Source organism: Canis aureus, chromosome 5 (genome assembly GCF_053574225.1).
Source record: "Canis aureus isolate CA01 chromosome 5, VMU_Caureus_v.1.0, whole genome shotgun sequence".
Taxonomy (NCBI): domain Eukaryota; kingdom Metazoa; phylum Chordata; class Mammalia; order Carnivora; family Canidae; genus Canis; species Canis aureus.
The window spans coordinates 47,183,868-47,202,790 of record NC_135615.1 but is presented as its reverse complement, the minus strand read 5'-3'; the positions used below and the strand labels follow the sequence as shown (position 1 = coordinate 47,202,790).

General features: G+C 37.2%; 1 protein-coding gene across 17 annotated transcripts in view; it reads left to right on the top strand.

Moving 5' to 3' along the window:
* Positions 1 to 18,923, top strand: part of PDE4D (phosphodiesterase 4D) — a 1,385,565-nt gene that overhangs the window by 815,964 nt on the left and 550,678 nt on the right. The window lies entirely within an intron of this gene.

Genomic DNA, 18,923 nt, shown 5'->3' with positions numbered 1-18,923 from the left:
TATTTTTTATCCGAAAGGCATTAAAACTCCCAAACGTATATGAAATCAGTAAACTGTAAAATAAGTCCCTCTGCAAGAAATAAATACGAAAATAAAGATAAATATAGGGAAAGAAACGATGAAATATTATGATTTCACCATAAGATTTATTAACTCGCTGCATTAACTATGAATGACTTGCTTAACTTTCTGTGCCTTGGTTTCCTCACTGAAAATGGGCTACTGGTAGTACTATTCTGGAAGATTACATGTGGAGAGGCAAGTCAAGTGTTTAGCATACTGTCTGGCACTTGCTAAATTCATAGCTCGTGATCATTATTACCCCAACTACTGTCTGTATGATGGCACCTCCCTCCCAACCAGTCATTTCCAGCCATGGCTAACCTCACAGGGCAAAGCTGCTCTCACTGTGTGGTGGGTAAAGTGGATTTTGGAGTCCACTCACCACTCAGCCACTTACTTTCTGGGCCTTTGAGCAATAAATAACCCCTCTAGTTTCTTTAGTTTCCTCATCTATAAAGGGGGTGGGTATTAATACTCAATGTTATAGGGTTTTTGTAAGTATTAAAACAAAAAACTTGTATAAAACTCAGTGCCCAGGTCTTTCCCCAGAGGAGAATATATATATATATATTAGGGGCACCTGGGTGGCTCACCTCGGTAGCTTCTAACTCTTGATTTTGGCTCAGGTCATGATCTAAGGGTTATGATATCGAGCCCTGTGTTAGGCTCCATGCTCAGCGTGGAGTCTGCTTGAGATTCATTCTCTCTTTATCTCCGCAACCCCTGCCCCTCTCCACTCCTCTCACTACTCATGTTCTATAAAGGAAAAATAAATAAATAAATAAATAAATAAATAAATAAATAAATAAATAAATAAATAAATAAATCTTTTTTAAAATGTTAGTTTTACTTTAACTTTCTCCCCTCATTTGCAATGTACTATTGTTTCTAAACAGTATGTGAAGGGAAGCTAATTAGTTTCTCATTTTGATGCTCCAATTAATACAATACTCTTTTAAAACTACTCTTCAGCTCAATTTACATAGCTAAGATATACAGATACACAATTTATACCAGTCTGATCTGGGCCTCCCTCTGATAAAAGGAATTATATACGTATATTGCCTGTCTTATATAGTGTAGATCTCCTTGAGAAACAAACAAAGTACTATTTTGTTTTATAGTGTTGGATTTTAGTAATCCATAATAGTGAAGTTGGGCTGACCACTGGTCTAATGAGTCTCTTCTGGATTAGTTCCATTAAGTCTGTTTCATGGCTTAGGACAGACAGCTTATTAATGGATGCTCTTTACCAGGCCACTTTTGTCCAGATAGTGTAATTGAAGAGACTCAATCCCACTAGTGATCCAGAGGCAATCTTTATTGATGATATCACAAGCATGGTCTTTATATTTGCAAGACATCATCTCCTCTTTCCCCATCTCATGTTGCAAGAAAATTAGATTCTAATTAAAAGAACAGGCCCTGGAGTTGTAATAACAGGAGTTTAAACCCTCATTTGAGAAATCTTGTATCCTTGGGGTGAAATCAATTTTGGCTTATTATGAGAGTGTTCCCAATGTTTTTCAGATGTTAGAGAAAGTGTGGCAACATAGCAAAGTTTTGTGTATTCCGTGGGGCAGGTGTGGAGAATAAAACAGGAAAGACAAACATAAAAACAGAATCAAGTTTAATGGGATGTTTTAATTTTTTTAAATATGTTAGTCTTTAGAAATAAATTTATAATAAAAAACATAAGTTTTACATAGGGTTGGAAAGGTCAGTATCAATCTGTTATATTATACACTATCCCAAAATTTTTAAATGGTTAGGAAAAAAGGAACAAACTTTTGGAGTACCATTTTATTAAATACTTATTTTTTCCTCTGGAAACAGAAAATATCCTACAAATTTTATAAATCTACATTATTGTCTTTTTTTGTTTTGTTTTGTTTTGTTAAAGATTTTATTTATTTATTCATGACAGAGAGAGAGAGAGAGAGAGAGAGAGAGAGAGGCAGAGACACAGGCAGAGGGAGAAGCAGGCTCCACACAGGGAGCCTGACATGGGACTCGATCCCCGATCTCCAGGATCACACCCTGGGCTGAAGGCAGAGCTAAACCGCTGGGCTACCGGGACTGCCCTTTCTTTATGTATAATAAAAGTATTTTGATCGCGTGTTATTATTTGTATTCATATGCATTCTTAAACATCTTCAACCCTGTTATATGTTTGGAGGCTTCGAAGTTACTAAGGGAGGAAGGAAAAAAGTATGCCTTCTTCCAGAACTCGGCATCTGATCACAGAAACAGGATTCTTGTATTATTATAAATGATGACAAAATGAATATCTTTGTGTGTGTGTGTGTGTGTGTGCTTGCACTTAAGCAGTTACTTCTGTAGAACGGACTTTTGCCAGTCAAAGATATTTGTGTTTTGCATTTTACAAGTCTTCTAGGAGCACTTGGGTGGTGTAGTCCATTGAGAGAGTGACTCTTGGTTTGGCTCAGGTCATAGGGTGGTGAGATTGAGCCCTGCCTGGAGCTCCATGATCAGCACTGAGAACGCTTGAGACTCCTCTCTCCCTCTCCTTCTTTCCCTCCCCCATCCCAGGGGCATGTGCACACACACTCCCCTCCCCCAAAATAAATAAATAAATCTTTAAAAAAAATCTACAAAAATGTACTCCAAGAAAGTCTTTCCCAATCCCTGTCTCCACCAGTTGTGTATGGCTGTACCTATTTCCCACCCCCTCACCATCTCTGGATATTTTTAGTCTTCAGTTTTTACCAACATGTAGGCAAAATATCTCATTCTAATTTTATTTCTTTGGTTCTCAGTAAGATTGAACATCTTTTCTTTTTAAAAAAAAAAATTTATGTATTCATTTGGGAGAGAGAGAGAGAGCACAAGTGAGGGAGAGGGAGAAGCAGATTCCCTGCTGAGCATGGAGCCAGACTCTGGGCTTGATTCTAAGACCCAGAGATCATGACCTGAGCAGAAGGCAGACATTTAACTCTCTGAGCCACCCAGGCACTCATGAACAGCTTTTCAAATAGCTCTCAACTGTTTGTAGTTCTCCTTCTAGGATACTTGCTTGCATCCATTCCCCATTTATCTTTTAGGTTATTGGTCTTCTTCTAATTAATTTATAGGCTCTCCTTAAGACAACGATATAAAAGCCATACCACAACTATGTTTATAGTCCACCCTGCTAACTCACTTTGCATTAGTAATGTCTTAGGAAGCCTGTGTCATTCGGCCTCTTCATATTTCTATGCTATTGTTTTCCTGCTTTCCTGATTCAGCCTTCCCACCCCTGCAGTCAGCAGCTTAGATGGCAAACATTTGAGGATGGTAAGGGGAACAAATATGTATATGCGTTTTTTTTAAAGATTTTATTCATTCAGTCATGAGAGAGAGAGAGAGATAGAGAGAAAGAGAGAGAGGCAGAGACATAGGCAGAGGGAGAAGCAGGTTCCATGCAGGGAGCCTGATGTGGGACTTAATCCCGGGACTCCAGGATTATGCCCTGGGCCGAAGGTGTCGCAAAACCGCTGAGCCACCCATTGATCCCCTATATGTGTGGTTTCTTATATGCTATGTGGTTAACCTATATATTTCAATGTAATCCCAACACATCTAAAAAATCTGTACCATTGTTACTTTCTAGATCCCAAATATTAAGATTCAATGAAGGTGGGGAAATGAGTCCAAGGTAAATGAAGTGCTAAGAGACCTCAGGTCTGTCTGATGATATCAGAAACTGGTACTCCTACCAGCAGACCATGCTTTCTACGGTTAAAGTTTTCTTAACTGAGCAGCACACCTTAGCTACTTTACAGTACTCATGGGACTCTAAGGAGATGTAATACAGACAGAGCCAAAACTGAGGCTGAGGTTTATCCATCTCAAGCTTTGGCTGGGGACTAGAGTAGGGAGGGTAAGGCTCATTTTAAGAGGGATAAAGACATCCCTGAAGTGACTTGAAGAAGGGAAAGAAAAATGAAAAAGGCAATCTCAAAAGCACTGAGGCCACAGTGCCTTCATCAGTGAGCTGGAGCCTGCAAACTACAAATGTAGGAGGAAATGAGATAGTCCAAGTATAAATGGGAGGGCACCTAAGTGTTTGTGAACTGTTGAAGAAAAAGCCTCAAAACAACAAAACAACACAGACTGGAGAACGGTTAAGATTGATGGTCCCCCGTTATGGAATGCCATTCAAACAGTGGAATTAAATAAAGCAGAACTGCACACACCCTGCCACTAGGTTCTTCTGGCAGCAAGTATATTCAGACACCATAGACCTGTCTCTACCCACAGGGAAGAGGATTAGTTATACCTTGGCCTATTTATCCAAAAGCAAAAATATGGGTAGAAGATTACTAGAAGTGTCTTCTTGGAGTATAAAGGACAATTACGATAGCTTAGGCCACCAGTTTTTAGTAAATTCCATCTGGTACTTTACAAATTAGCTCATTATTCTGCTGTTCTTATGAATGTGTTAGCCTGCAAACATATCATTGTCACAAATTAGTCACCTAGTGTTTCTCTGAAAGTGACTTAATATAAGCACACCCACATCATAATATGGAAGAGTAAAATAGGTTCTTGCTTGGTCCTCTAAATGGAATTCAGTATATGGTATGATTTGATTTCCAGGGGAGGGGTTTGGCACACCCAGCATCTTCTGATTTGCTAAGACTAGAAAGTGATTGCTGCCTGAATATTGACAGTATCATGTAATACTAGAAATCTCTTTGCTTTACCCATGAACTTCAAGAAAGAGCCAAGCTTATTGATAAATGAGAGATTTGCCAAGTGAACATAGCTTTTGTTTTTATTTACATTTGTTATCACAGGTGTCATTGCAGCTGTTATTTCAGTCTAAGAGTAGCATTTTCAATTTGGAGAATTGAACATCTGATTTTAAAGTGCTTTTTGTGACAGATGAGTTCACCCCCCACAATTTAGAAAGAGAAAGTGAGAAAACTAAAGTTTCCTATTAGACAGTAAGCACTAAGAAGTGCTCTTGCTTGGATTATAAGTATTTCATGGTGCAATTCCTCAGTGACGATGCCTCTGGCACAAGTTTGGAGCTGCCAAGTCAGTAGTTGAACGTGAACATGAAAATAACTTACTGTCTTATAACATGAAGTCTCAAGGTAGCGTGTCTCAGAGATGGTTGTTAAGAGGCTTGGGACTATCAAGTTGGTTCTGTTTTGCCCTGTTTGCCTGTTGTCCTTTTGCTCAGATCGACTCTCTCCATTATCACCAGATGATGGCTCTGACCAAGCACAAGGTCCAAAGGTAGAAAATGAACCTGTTCTCCCTTGTGCTTCTCTTTTCAGAAAGCACTTCACCCAGAAGTCATCTCAGCTAACTTTATGTCTCTTTGGCAGGTTTGTTCTTAGGACATAAACGAATTACTGCACATTAAATGGAATTAGACTGTTGAAGATTTACTCCTGAGACAGAATATGGAGCCTCTTTCTTTGATTACTTAGCTGCTTCAGAAAGTAGATTCCTACAAAATATAATGGGGTTTCTGCCAATAAGGAGGAAAGGAAGGTGGATATTGAGTAGATTACCAGGGATGCTAAGGGAACCATGATGTTAATCACATGGTTACGAATGTTAAAACTGAAATTTTAACAGTGAAGTAAACAGTTTTGCAGTGAAGCCGCATCTCAAAGTGTGATTCCAATCCTAAATTCCAGTTTTCAAAATAGGTGGCCAAGAATCAGTTTCATGACATTTGGGCCCCTGACACAAATGCCCTGAGCTCAGATTGAGACCATAAAAGACTTCAGAGAGGGAAAATGAAGAGTAATTTACAAAAAGGTGTTTGTTTTTCTTTTTAAGAAAGAGAGAATTGGGCATTGCTATGAGTACTACTTCACCCTTCCTCAAAGAAGGCTGTTGTCCTTTCATTTAAATCAAGCTCAGAGAGAGGATTCAGTGGTGGGAATCTTTCCCGTGGACCAGATGTACACCACACTAGAGAGACAGCTTGGCCTTACACCATTTTATGTCTTTCCCAAGAGAACTATCTGGAAAAAGCACTTGGACTCCAACAGCAAGAGTTTGTAGGGACTGGACTACTAGAAAACCAGAGGCTTGGTGGGGGGCTGATGAACGAGCAACACTTTGAAAGCAAAGCTCTGCCTGACTCATAGGAGTTGCAGCCAGGGAGCCCAGCGGGGATGTGGCTGATGAACCCACAAAAGTGCCCATGAGACAAAGAGGCAGCTCTCAACATCTGCCACGCTCTCAATGCAAGATGCCATCTTATAACAGTGCCAATACAAGGAGAAAAACCTTCTCCTTCTTCTCATTGTCTTTTCCCATGTTCTTTCAACCTAGATTATTCACTACCAATGACTGGAAAGTCAGGATAGCTAACTTGAGCTAACTTGTAACACACACTCATCTTACTGCCAGCAGCTATAAGCAGGAAGAAAATATGAGTTGAATTACGTTCGGATTTTTGGATTACAATTTGGAATGGCCATTCTAATTTCTGAATAGAATCTGGATTGATGGTTTAAAGTGAATATAAAGCTCTGTATTATTGCCTGAGTGCCCAAAAAGTCACAAGACTTTCTCCATAAATAAAACTTAAAAAGGTAAAGAAACCCCAAAAAACATGTCTTTATTTTCAATAACTCTATTAGAAGATTGATACCATTTTATTTTATTTTTTAAAGATTTGTTTATTTATTTATTTATGATAGACACAGAGAGAGGAAGAGAGAGAGGCAGAGACACAGGCAGAGGGAGAAGCAGACTCCATGCCCGGAGCCCGACGCAGGACTCGATCCCAGGACTCCAGGATCACTCCCTGGGCCAAAGGCAGGCGCCAAACCGCTGAGCCACCCAGGGATCCCCGATTGATACCATTTTATAAATATTTTTCAAAAATGTACTGACAGTACCACAATACATTTGTGTCTCTACTTGCATATTTATCCTATTGTCCTCTAATATTTGAGAGGAGAATCAAGGAAAATTATTTATACCATCCAGGAAACATTCTAATCTTCAAAACACCTTGGGACTCCTGGGTGGCTCAGTGGTTGAGTGCCTGTCTTCGGCCCAGAGCATGATCCTGGAGCCCCGGGATCGAGTCCTGCATTGGGGTCCCTGCATGGAGCCTGCTTCTCTCTCTGCCTGTGTCTCTGCCTCTTTCTCTGTGTCTCTCATGTATAAATAAATAAAATCTTAAAAACAACAACAACAACAACAACAACTGTGCTCCAATACAAAGCTCTCAGTATAGGTCTGCTTGAAAGATGTGGGAAGCTGTAAGTCATTTGGAAAGTAAGGGAAATGGGAAAGTTAGTACAGGTTAGTAGTACTCTCCTGATCCCACTCAACCATCCATCACTTACCCTTGTCCTTCTTCAAACCTGCTTCCCTTCACACTCCTTTGAACTAGATGTTTAGGACTGACATTTACTCATTGTACCTACTGTCATGTACTCATACATACAGTGTATGAAGAGAGGCCACCAGGGAAGGGGGGAGGGGCTGCAACAGTCCCTTGATCCTTCTTCTGAAACTGAAATATTCAGTCGTGACATACAGTAGCAGTTCATCCCAAATGGCCTGTACCTGTAATCAATGGTTAGTTACTGAGGAGGAGAAAAGTGAGGTTTATTTTCATTAACTTTGTTCCTGTTTCCTGTATAACTTTCATTCTTTTAAAAATAAGGCAGGTATTTCAAAAACCAAGGAAGCTTGTTGAGGGTCCTGACAACAAAGCACCAGAGGCTCATCTGTCTACTCTCTCCTTTTTACTTTGGTTCCCGCCCCCTGCCCTCATCCTGTTTGATCACCAATCTAAAGAGGAAGAGTCAAACAGCAAAAGAGAAATCCTAACAATAAATTTACTATTTGATCAGTTTTGCTGCTTTGTTTTGTGGAAAAATCTAAGGTTTGTTTGTGTCTTCATCCCCTTTCTCTTTCTTTTTGTAACTAAGAACAACAGATGAAATCATGTTATATTGTACTTCGAATTCTTTTCTACTCATTACGTGCTTCCTGTAGAGAAAAGTATAAGACATATAGCTAGGCAATTGGATTTCATATTAAGAGCTTTCTGTCTTATTCACTGTGGGACCTGTGTTATGTTTTTCCCATTTGTATCTATTTAGTGATTTGTATGGTCTATGGTGATGTTTTTAGGGGTGAAGTATGGCAATTTTAGAAAAAGATAGGCTAGTTGATAGTTTAAAATGCTGAGCATTATGAATTCATCCCCAAGTCAGAATTAAAAACAGCAGAGCAGAGGGTATAAAATGCTAGGGGAAAAAGAGGGGTTCTATCTCAAGTAGTCAGCTAGTATTTAATAACTGGCCTTGAATTTATTTTGTGCTCAAATACTCAGAATGTTTTACTAAGTTATCTCAAAATGACTTCATAACTGTGTTCCAAAATATTGAGTTCTGGTTTTAATGCATTTTAATATTTTGAACCTTTTAAATAATTGTGTTAAAATAATCATATATATGCCTCTTTTTCCCTTAAAAAGGAATTATACCTTTCAAGTACTAAATTTTTATATTCCATAAAGCTAATGAAATTCACAATATTTTTCTCTCTTCCTTAATCTGCCTGTTTCTCTCTGTCTTTTGCCTCCTTATCTGAAATGAATTAATGTTCAGTGAAGAAAATGGTGAAAGGGGTTTGAAAAAAAAGCAGCTAATATTTTGCCTGAGCGTGTACTAGACGTCAGTCACAGCCAAAGAATGCTCTCTCCAGAACCTCTGGATGTGGATCTAGCTGAAGATATACTAATTGTTAGTTCCTCTGTGTGTGTTTTAATTTAAGCCTCTTGATCAAGTAGCCATTAATTCAATGTCAAGCCAATTCACTGTGGCGATTCAATATTACAATAGAGTACTAATTTTAAATTGCTTTACTTTTGGAGGGAAGGAAAGGATTTATGAACAGTGAAAAAACATTTCCTATATGGTGACTCGTCCAGTTCAGATTTTGATTTCAAGGAAAAAGAAATCAATTCAGACTAGCTTCTGTCAAAAAGCAGGGAATGCAATTACTATAAAGACCCTAAAATTCATAGGAACAATGCATCAATGGGCCTCATTGGACTTGCAAAACCTGATCATTTAGGCAACTCCTTTTTCTGTGACCATATAGTCTTCTGTTCCTGTTCATCTCAGTATTCATGCTCTTTAGAATATTAATATTCATTACCCAGGGGATGAGTCAGGTGGCAATGGGTCAAGTTTTCAGACATATTCCAATCCGGTTTTATAAGGGTAGGGTATGGGGATGCCTATAGCTCTTTTAGAAGGAGCTATAGGCAGACATAAATAATCATGTTTGGTATAGCGATTGATTTATTTATAATCATCATTGATTCAACAAGTATTTCATGACCACTTATTATATCCCAGACACTACTTGAGGCACTGGGGATACAGCAAGGACAAAACAGACCAAAGGATCTCAAGGCTCCTGTGGCGTTTACATTTTTTTTTTAAGATTTATTTATTTATTTGAAAGAGAGAGAGAGAGAGAGAGAGAGAGAGAGAGAGAGAGAGAGAAAGGGACAGAGGGAGAAAATCTTTTTTTTTTAATTTATTTTTTATTGGTGTTCAATTTACTAACATACAGAATAACCCCCAGTGCCCGTCACCCATTCACTCCCACCCCCCGCCCTTCTCCCCTTCCACCACCCCTAGTTCGTTTCCCAGAGTTAGCAGTCTTTACGTTCTGTCTCCCTTTCTGATATTTCCCACACATTTCTTCTCCGTTCCCTTATATTCCCTTTCACTATTATTTATATTCCCCAAATGAATGAGAACATATAATGTTTGTCCTTCACCGACTGACTTACTTCACTCAGCATAATACCCTCCAGTTCCATCCACGTTGAAGCAAATGGTGGGTATTTGTCATTTCTAATAGCTGAGTAATATTCCATTGTATACATAAACCACATCTTCTTTATCCATTCATCTTTCATTGGACACCGAGGCTCCTTCCACAGTTTGGCTATCGTGGCCATTGCTGCTATAAACATCGGGGTGCAGGTGTCCCGGCGTTTCATTGCATTTGTATCTTTGGGGTAAATCCCCAACAGTGCAATTGCTGGGTCGTAGGGCAGGTCTATTTTTAACTGTTTGAGGAACCTCCACACAGTTTTCCAGAGTGGCTGCACCAGTTCACATCCCCACCAACAGTGTAAGAGGGTTCCCTTTTCTCCGCATCCTCTCCAACATTTGTTGTTTCCTGCCTTGTTAATTTTCCCCATTCTCACTGGTGTGAGATGGTATCTCATTGTGGTTTTGATTTGTATTTCCCTGATGGCAAGTGATGCAGAGCATTTTCTCATGTGCGTGTTGGCCATGTCTATGTCTTCCTCTGTGAGATTTCTGTTCATGTCTTTTGCCCATTTCATGATTGGATTGTTTGTTTCTTTGGTGTTGAATTCACCAAAAAGGAGAATTACAGACCAATATCCCTGATGAACATGGATGCAAAAATTCTCAACAAGATACTGGCCAATAGGATCCAACAGTACATTAAGAAAATTATTCACCATGACCAAGTAGGATTTATCCCTGGGACACAAGGCTGGTTCAACACCCATAAAACAATCAATGTGATTCATCATATCAGCAAGAGAAAAACCAAGAACCATATGATCCTCTCATTAGATGCAGAGAAAGCATTTGACAAAATACAGCATCCATTCCTGATCAAAACTCTTCAGAGTGTAGGGATAGAGGGAACATTCCTCGACATCTTAAAAGCCATCTATGAAAAGCCCACAGCAAATATCATTCTCAATGGGGAAGCACTGAGATCCTTTCCCCTAAGATCAGGAACAAGACAGGGATGTCCACTCTCACCACTGTTATTCAACATAGTACTGGAAGTCCTAGCCTCAGCAATCAGACAACAAAAAGACATTAAAGGCATTCAAATTGGCAAAGAAGAAGTCAAACTCTCCCTCTTCGCCAATGACATGATACCCTACATAGAAAACCCAAAAGTCTCCACCCCAAGATTGCTAGAACTCATACAGCAATTCGGTAGCGTGGTAGGATACAAAATCAATGCCCAGAAATCAATGGCATTTCTATACACTAACAATGAGACTGAAGAAAGAGAAATTAAGGAGTCAATCCCATTTACAATTGCACCCAAAAGCATAAAATACCTAGGAATAAACCTAACCAAAGATGTAAAGGATCTATACCCTCAAAACTATGGAACACTTCTGAAAGAAATTGAGGAAGACACAAAGAGATGTAAAAATATTCCATGCTCATGGATTGGCAGAATTAATATTGTGAAAATGTCAATGTTACCCAGGGCAATATGCACGTTTAACGCAATCCCTATCAAAATACCATGGACTTTCTTCAGAGAGTTAGAACAAATTATTTTAAGATTTGTGTGGAATCAGAAAAGACCCCGAATAGCCAGGGGAATTTTAAAAAAGAAAACCGTATCTGGGGGCATCACAATGCCGGATTTCAGGTTGTACTACAAAGCTGTGGTCATCAAGACAGTGTGGTACTGGCACAAAAACAGACACATAGATCAATGGAACAGAATAGAGAACCCAGAAGTGGACCCTGAACTTTATGGTCAACTAATATTCGATAAAGGAGGAAAGACTATCCATTGGAAGAAAGACAGTCTCTTCAATAAATGGTGCTGGGAAAATTGGACATCCACATGCAGAAGAATGAAACTAGACCACTCTCTTTCACCATACACAAAGATAAACTCAAAATGGATGAAAGATCTAAATGTGAGACAAGATTCCATCAAAATCCTAGAGAAGAACACAGGCAACACCCTTTTTGAACTCGGCCACAGTAACTTCTTGCAAGATACATCCACGAAGGCAAAAGAAACAAAAACAAAAATGAACTATTGGGACTTCATCAAGATAAGAAGCTTTTGCACAGCAAAGGCAACAAAACTCAAAGACAACCTACAGAATGGGAGAAGATATTTGCAAAGGACGTATCAGATAAAGGGTTAGTTTCCAAGATCTATAAAGAACTTATTAAACTCAACACCAGAGAAAATCTTATAGCAGACTCCCTCAATACGAAGCTCCATATCACGACCCAGGAAATCATGGTCTGAGCCAAAACCAAGAGTCAGACACTTAACCAACTGAGCCATGTAGGCACCCCTGGAGTTTACATTTTAATGATAATCTTTAGCCATCTATTTTAAAGATAACTGCAATAAAAAATGGAGCATTAATGTCTCCAAACAGTAAATACAAGATGTTGAAATAACAGTACACGTGTCTGTATCTATATAGTATCTATATTATAAATATAGATAATTTGTAAATATCATAGTCATATTTGCTTTTAGTTAATCCTCTTAACTGTCAGTAGTGTTAAGTGACATTTAAAGTGTCAGTGTGAGTGTGCATATGTATGTGCACTGGGAGCAGCACTTGAGACTTTTGCCTTTTAAATGTCATCTGGCTTGCACACCTTGATGCAGTCACTAACTTCCTATTAAAATGACTATGAAAATAAACCGTCCAAAAAAATACAGTTGAAAAGTCACTAAAACCCAGGATTGATGGTGATGATTCATTGCTAGAGAATTAAAGAACCAATAAATTAGGTTGGAAATATATATATTATTGTTATACATAAGATGAATATATATTATTAATCTATATATTACTGCATCATTACTATAGTAGATATGAAACTAAAGAAAGGAGATATACCAGCAGACGCAATGATGGATCAAAATTAAGGAGTTAGAGTTTACATGTACTCACATATTTGAACTGGAGTAAAATAAACACTATCACTAAAATACTATCATCAAGATGTGTGAGCAGAAGCTTCACTGTGTATGTAGGTAGACATAGCTCATAGCTTTAGTGTTGATAGTTCCAACTGGGAATGAGTATTGCTTCTGACCCCAGTTCCAGTGATCCTGTGGACCTGGAAGAAGAATGAATTATTTATTCATTTCTGTTTTTAATACTTATTAATGCAGCTAAAAACATGGTATGTTTGAACTCGAATATATGTTTTGAATTTGACTATTTACCTTTAAGGTTTGAGTTTGGATTTTTGAAGTCTATCAGAGATTCTATATAATAAATATTAAAAGCTTAAGTTTTATGTTCCAAGACATAGATATTAACTAAGAATCATTATTCTTCCTAAATTAATAGTAAATATAAAAAATACTATTTTTTTTACATTTTTTATTTAAATTCAATTTGCCAACATATAGTATAACACCCAGTGCTCATCCCATCAAGTGCCCCCCTCAGTGCCCATCACCCAGTCACCCTGTCCCCCACCCACCTCCCCTTCTTCAACCCCTTGTTCATTTCCCAGAGTTAGGAGTCTCTCATGTTCTGTCTCCCTCTCTGATTTTTCCCACTCATTTTCTCTCCTTTCCCCTATAACTTCTTTCACTATTTCTTATATTCCACGTATGAGTGAAACCATGTGATTGTCCTTCTCCAATTGACTTACTTCACTCAGCATAATACCCTCTAGTTCATCCACGTTGAAGCAAATGATGGGTATTCGTCTCTTCTGACGGCTGAGTAATGTCCCATTGTATATATAGACCATATCTTCTTTATTCACTCATCTGTCGAAGGACATTGTGGCTCGTCCCACAGTTTGGCTATTGTGGACACTGCTGCTACTAACATTGGGGTGCAGGTGTCCTGCCATTTCACTCCATCTGTATATTTGGGGTAAATCTCCAGTAGTGCAATTGTTGGGTTGTAGGGTAGTTCTATTTTTAGCTTCTTGAGGAACCTCCACACAGTTTTCCAGAGTGGCTGTACCAGTTCACATTCCCACGCACAGTGCAGAGGGTTCCCCTTCTCCACATCCTCTCCAACATTTGTTGCTTCCTGTCTTGTTAATTTTTGCCATTCTCACTGGTATAAGGTTACTAAAATATTTTTTATCCTCATTGGTGTTTTAATTATGCAAATAGTACATGGAAATATTCTCATTTAGAAGATTAATCAATTAAGAAATATGGAAAGTAAAAGCAAAATTATTTTTTAATGAGGCCCACTTTTAGTTCCCTATCTCAGAGGTAATTAATTTGTCCATTGTTTGGTATATATCCTTCTGGTTCTTTTCTTCTGTATTGGCATCAATCTATATTTATATACACCTGCACATTTAAAATCATATTAACTGTATCAAATAAACCATATTAAGATACTATTCTGAAAACCTGAGGTTTTTTTTTTTCACCTGCCAATATTCCAGATATTTTTCAAAGTCATTCTTGGGAATCTATAATAATCCCTTAAATGTGAGGTTTTTTTTGAAACTGGACTTTATCACATGAGAAATATTTTTATTCCTTTGAATTATGAAAAAAATATGATGTAAAGCCTTTAGAAAAGTTAAAGGTAGAAATAAAATATAATTCCACTTCCGAAGGGACTTCAAACATTATCTCATTTTTTTTCTCCTATTTTTTTCCATTTCAATTTAAGTAAATTGCAGACCCAGTAAAGAGCCTATATTTTATTACATTTTCTAATGATTGGATTTAAAGTATATGTGAACAGCATTTAAAAAGCTCCCTTCTCATTACATAGTATTTTTCTATAATTTACCCGAGTAAGTTAAAAATTACAATAACCTATGAATTTGCTATTATTTCTATGTTACAGATAAGGAAATGGAGTCTCACGGAGGCTTAGTGAGCTGTTCAAAATTACACAAAAGTAAAAGGCAAAACCTGAAATTAAAGGCTCATGTTTTGAGACTCTAAGACAGAATGCAAATTCAACTTTTTCTTTTCAAAGTTGCTGTGGATTTTTCCACATTTGATTTTTGAATAATAATATTAAGTGCTTTCTTTGTATTCTAGCATTTAGGGATTCTAACGCTTGTATTTCGGAAAATATTAAAAGTGGAATTTAGCAAGCATTCTGAATATCTCAATTATGAAATGTATTGTGTTTGATAATAGGAGAATTTTTTTTCCTCTAAGTGTATTGATTTATCATTTAAGCTGAGAAGGTCATGATTCAAAATGACTTGTATTAGTTACATCATGAAAATTTCTACCAAAGCCAGTGTTGCTTTTGGGTGATCAAAATAGGTGATCAATGATATTTTACCCCCACTTTTCAATTATTGGCTGTATCCTTGATTATAGAACCTGTAGAAATTGAATGTACTCACAACTTGCTGAAACATATTCCCTCTGACTCTTAGCAATTAGAACCATGGCTTCATGAAGAGCTCCTCTTCTTTCAGTTATAAATGTACTGAAGTTATAAACGCCTTCAGACTTTGCTAGAACTTGCCAAAAGTGGGAATTCATCTCTAACAACATGGTCATCAGTTAACATTTACCAAGTACCAACAATGTTTTTGGTGTTACAAATACATGGAGGAAAATGCTGTTTCTTTCCAGAGGGATTGGTTTTCTGTAAGACTGGGAGAGAAAATACGATCTTGAATGTTTTCTCTACTGGGAGGTAGGGTTGGGGAATGTGCAGGCATCTTGCATCTCATTCTACATATTAGAATGCCACTGTCACCTCTTTATTAATTGGTAATATATGATACAGAGAACAAATATTACATATGTATACACACATATATGCATGCCTATGTAAGAAGTACACAAAAATTCCATTTTTTATTGGAAATTTTTAAAAAATATTTTTCTGACTTTAGGTGAAAATCATATCCCCCAAGATATCCAATGACTGTAGCTTCTGTTTCCTAAGTTATAATCTATTTATGCTACAAATATAGAGAATGTGCTTTAAAAAAGTTTGCAGAGGTATTTGCATATATACATATTTTTATACAAAATCAATATATAGAATAGAGGGGTCAATTTTCTTCATTCACAGCTAAGAGACAAAAGTTATTCAGCCTTTCAAAAATATGGGACACTTCTCTAAAATATCTGAACTAATAATTAGTATTAATTAAAGATTAATAAGAGGTCACCTTTTAGATACTTGTCAGTTCATATCTAAATCTAGAGGAACTTTTATTATCTAAGTTAATAAAGAGGCAGTCATTGATTTTAGCTGAATGTGACGGTGACAGAAAGATATACCTTAACAACTGGAAATATCGTTCCATTCTGAAAGTGAAACTCAGGGAAATCAGTGAGGTAAGTCATTACACACTCCCTATCAGATAAGTGACTGAAGTTCAGAAACTAGGGTGTGTCTGTATTATGCTGTGCTTGTCTAACTTCAGCGTTTGTATTATACTTATTGTGAGGGAAGCCTGTCGGTTGAAGGAGTTTGAAGAGAACAGAGTCTTGAAACTGACAACACAAGATAAGAATTTGCCTAGAAAATGTAATCTTGTATTCCTACCATTTGGTTTCTTTAAACACTTTTTAAGAACCAGACCCCCTTTTTCAAACCAAACCTTGAAATAAAACAGGTAGAAGTAAAGGGGCTCTGGTTGAAACCTGATCTTCCCTTTGCCCTGCAGTTGCCCTGCAGTTGCAAAACCACAGCACAACCAGGAATTGAGTTCAAAAACCATCAGCCTTGTAAGCATTATCCCCTAGCCAAGAGCAGGAGAGGATTTCAATTACTGGAAAAGGGTATGGTGACACTAGCTAGTTAATACTTCTCTGATTCTGTAAAATCTTTCATGAAAATGCTGGTTAGAGTATTGTAGTTTACACTTTATCAATAAATTGATACTTTTTTTGTTTGTTCCTACATCAGCCTCATATGATGATGGTTCATGTGAATCTGTCCCTGAAAGGGCGATTACTCTTGTGCTTGCTGTGGGATTAAGATTTTAAAGAGAAAAAGAGAGAGAGAGAGGAGCCAATCTTTGTGCCAGTAGAGCTAAGGCTGCACCATGGCTGTAAGGATCTCAGCTAGTTTGTACCAGTCTGTGATGCTCAGTTAATAATTAGCCCTTCTTTAGGGGGGCTGGGATCAGCAATAACAGTAATCTTTTATATATATTCCTGGGCATTTCATAGAAGTTCCATGAAAGGATGACTACCTTTTAGTAGAAAAAACAGATTTGTATTTAGTCTATCAGTGTTACTCATCTTTGAGACTTTTTTTTTTTTAAATTACAGACCTATTATTTCTGCCCCAGTGTTGTTTCTTGAAGACTATGCATTTATAAAATATTAAGTCTTGTGAAGTATCAGTTTGTAAAACAGTAGTCCTAACTCTGAAGACCCTGTTTCTAATACATGGAATACATGTTTCTAATATACATGGAATAAAAATGTTGGAAATAAGCTATTACCGTCCTCTAAGCAAGCCTATTCTTTTATATATATATATTGCCTTGAGTTTTCAAAATACTCAATTTAGGATTGTTTATTAATGTGTAGTCTTGGGTTCTCTGAACTGTGAGATAAATTTCATTTTTTTCTTTGTTATACCTCAAGCAGAAATTTGGCTTTTCTGCTATTTATCATAGCTTCTCAGTTGTGTGTTCTTTCATTCTAATTTGTTATACTGTATTCTAGAGAGTTGCATATATAAAAACAGAAATAAAAAGCCATGAAAAGTTCCCCTAAAAAAATTTCAGTTGAAATCTCCTTTTGGTTTAAATACGTTTTAATTTTACATCTCCTTTAATAATCTGCTAGGTAAATCATGTGTTCTTTTACTTCCACAGTGCTTTGTGTGTACTATTGCCCACAAATGGGAACAAGTATAGAATGTCAAACTGGGTGGTAATTGAGAAATATTTAGAGATATTTTAGGTATCCTGTGGCCCATGGGCATTGCTCTGGCATATGAACAGAGTAGTAGAATGAACTAAAAAAATAGTAAAAATTAAAAAAATATATAAAAAATTCAAATAAATGGAACCAATTATAAGGAAAAATCAATTTCTCCATCATTTTGTAAATATTTGTACTTACCCCTTTCCACAGAGACCTTCTTTTTACACAGTGTGAGGATTAAGTATTGGTTTTGAAATAAGTTAGTGTTCATCAGCAGCAGCATCAAATAAAACACTGACCTGTTGGTCTGAGCTCTTTCCCAGATCTACTGCTAACTGCTACTGATGTGTGATAATGAAAAAATACTAGCCTTTTGGAGACTCATCTTCAAAATTGCCACAACAAATATCATACTCTCCTCAGCATGATTCTGTAAGGATAAAGTAATACCTGTGAAAATAATTTTTTTCAAAGCATTAACACTAATGCAAAATAGTATTTTTCTTATTATAGAGACCCAAATAATATAGTAGTAATTCATGCAGGTTCTGGACCCAAACTTTCTTGGTTCAAATCATGACTCTAATTAGATGTTTGACCTTAGGCATGCTATTTAATATCAGAGTGCCTCAATGTCCTCATTTATAGAATGGGGCTCATAATGGTCCTTACCTAATAGTGCTGTGAGGATTAAGTGAGATAATAGTGTAAGTCTTTAGTACAGGGCCCAGGGGCAGGGGGTGTGAGGGCCTTGGTAAGTTTTCCTTGCTCTTTAATAGTAATATTTAAATATGTCATAGAATATCAAATATTGAATTACTCTGTGATGCTCAATTCACAGGTTGCAAAGATTGTCAAAAATAATTCAGATGGAAATTTTCTGGTTCAGATCACAAATGACCTAATGGAAGAGTTTTATTTCCTTTAGAAAAAGGAGGTCGTGAAGACACTGCCTAGGCTACAGAAAATCCCTAAATATATTCTCAAGTTTCTTTCAAGCTGTGGTACCATCTCAACCTACACATTCAAATGGCTTTGAAAGGACTCATTGAGTTCTTCCTCATCCCAGGAATACTTCCATTAGGATCATCATTTGATCAAAACTAAAACTCCCCAAATTGTGGCAGTTTTCAAGACTAATTTATACCTGGTTTTGCATTTGTGGGAAATACCTCCTTCTTCCCCCAATTCTTGGTAATATTTTCTGT